The 2640-nt window shown below is 39.8% G+C and overlaps 1 non-coding gene across 1 annotated transcript; it reads right to left on the reverse strand.

The window, feature by feature from the left end:
- Positions 1–554: 554 nt before the first annotated feature.
- Positions 555–609, reverse strand: LOC139544694 (U7 small nuclear RNA). The gene has a single exon (XR_011668933.1). It is a non-coding gene; the product is annotated as a U7 small nuclear RNA (small nuclear RNA).
- Between the last annotated feature and the right edge of the window lie 2031 nt (positions 610–2640).

Consider the following 2640-nt stretch of genomic DNA (forward strand, 5'->3'; position numbering starts at 1 on the left):
GGGCCTCTGCCCAGTCCGGCCCTTCCGTGGCTTCGCCTCTGGTCCTAACATGGTCCACAGTGACGTCCTGGTAACTTACATGGAAATACAAAAAAAGGTCCCCCAAAGAACGTTCCCTTGGCACCATCATGAAGCATCCCCTTCTGGTGATTCAATGTCCCATGGATAGCTTTCTATCAGAACCAAATGGTAACCTTCTCGTAATGTTACCTAATGGACATAAAAATACCTTATTATAATGCTATACTGCGACTAAACTGGAACCTGTAATCAACGCCCACAAAATACTACAGTATACTATAGTATAAATACAATACTAGTATAAATACTATAGTAGTCAGTATAATATTTTTGTGGACTTTACTGAAATATTCACTGTAGTGTTTACTGTAGTATACTGTAGTATTAACAGTTAACTATATTATAAAAACTGTAGTCAAAGAAATCCGCAGTTTATACTATAATGTAGTATTTTTTACAGATTCTATTATACTGCAGTATTCACTGTAGTATTTACTATAGTGTTTTTGTTTAATTATATTTGACATTTAAGCGCAGGCTTTCTCCTTGAGGAAACCTACTGGAGAAATACTAAAAGAGCAAATTTTCCATAACCTGTAGGTGGGACTGGGGTCTGAACGGATAGTTCAGAGCTTCTGCTCTTTTCTATAACCTGTAGGGAACACAATATATGGTCTATACTTGGCATGTAGGTTTCTCACTTATGGGTGCCACCAATTGGGATATGGGGAGGGGACTGGGCAGAGTGTTTGTAAGTTAAATACTATAGTATTCTACAGTATACTACAACATTCTATGGTAAGTACTACACATGATCAAGGGATACTACAGTAGTAGTATAGTAGTAGTATAGTATTCTACAGTATACTACAGTTTACTACATAATTCTACAGTAAGTACTGTAGTATTCTAAAGTCAACTGTAGTATTTTTTTCATGTGGGTGTCCTCTTATGGTCCTGACGTTAATGTCATGTTTTAATGTTCCTTGAACGTTCTCAGAATGTCAGTGGGATAATGTCTCACTGAAATCCTTAAAGCAGGGGTGGCCAATAATATTTGCTCGAGGGCCACATTGTGATTAAAACATTCAATGGAGGGCCGTATAGATCTTTTTTCTGAACTTATTTGAAAAAGTATTGGACCATTAACATTTCTACATTCTTTCTATTTAGTTTTAGAGTTTCCAGAGTGGCCTGGAGTGTTTGTTTTTTTAAAGGGGAACTGCACCTGCTGATTCGGCTTCGTCTTTTGGCCTGCTCCCCAAGACATTCTGGCTGCCATGACAGAAGCCAAAAGGGAGTTGGCTTGGGGGTGTGTTTAATATTTATTGGGTGTGTCCTTGACACCAACAAGACACACTCATCTGTCAGAACCTTGCCCACAGCTGTTTCCCCCCACTCAATCACAACAATAAAAAACGAATGCAGTTTGAGTTCAATAACTACAGGCAGATGTACTGTATGGTGAAATGCCGGAAGAAGCTTTGAATAGGTCTGTAGCCTACAGAGTAAAATGAGAATATGAGAATATGAGAATTGCTGAATTTATGTAGAAGTGTTTTGATAACTTTCAAATATAATAACAGGTCCATGTAGAATAAACAACCCTTTACATAATACCATAGAAGCAGTGTTATGCTAATATAACAATGTGCACTTTTCATTGTCGTTCCCAGCCGGTACAGACACTGTGCCTACCGGTATTTTGTCTGGTGGTAATGGGGCTACCTTGGTAAAAATTAGTGGTCATACTGTACCTTCCTGTGTAGTGTCCCGTATACAACAGGAGTTCCCTGTTCCTGGTGAAGAATACACAGGGTTTCTCCCTCCCATATTGACTGATACATTTCAATTCAATAACAAAAAAAGACAGTACAAGTAAAAGTTGTGTATAGTAAAAATGTTATGCCGAGTGCCAGGACTCTCTCCATTTAGAGACGTCAGTATCAAGCCAGTTTGTCGGTCAGGACTCCATCACATCATTTTACAAGTCTCCAAGTGCTTGCTCCATAGATGCATCTGTGAACACATACAGAGTCACTGTTCTATTACCAATGGCACTAAGGATAGGTGATATCTGACAAACAAACATATACTATGAAGTTTTTTGAAGTTTGAACAGGTCAGACTAAACCTTCCTAATTCTGGTCTTCTCATCGACGACCGTTCATGAGCAGGCAAGAGGTGAGGCTGGAGGTAAGGTCTTTGCCAGCACCCCATTGATGGGCATGGCAGCGTAGATCAGCTCCTGGCCCCTCATCAAAGATACTGGTTGGTCACACACAACACACACACAGAGAGCACTGATTTACATTATTAATGGTGGTTATGATTAATATGGTGGAACCAACTTGATCCCTGCATTCACGTTTCTATTTCACTTCAAGTATCATGATATGGAAGTGAAATGGAATTGTAAATGCAGCGGTCAAGCTGGTTCCAGTCCAACCTCATAAAATAATCAACATCAGATCAGACCGACCACTCCCACTCAAAGACGTGATCTACAGTACAGGCACAATAGGTGGATTCAGGACCATGGTCAGCGCATCGGCCAGACACCAGCTTGGCACTGGATTGGAATATGCACAAACAGCTAATTGCAAAAAATAATCAAGG

This window comes from Salvelinus alpinus, chromosome 18, assembly GCF_045679555.1.
Source record: "Salvelinus alpinus chromosome 18, SLU_Salpinus.1, whole genome shotgun sequence".
Taxonomy (NCBI): Eukaryota; Metazoa; Chordata; class Actinopteri; order Salmoniformes; family Salmonidae; genus Salvelinus; species Salvelinus alpinus.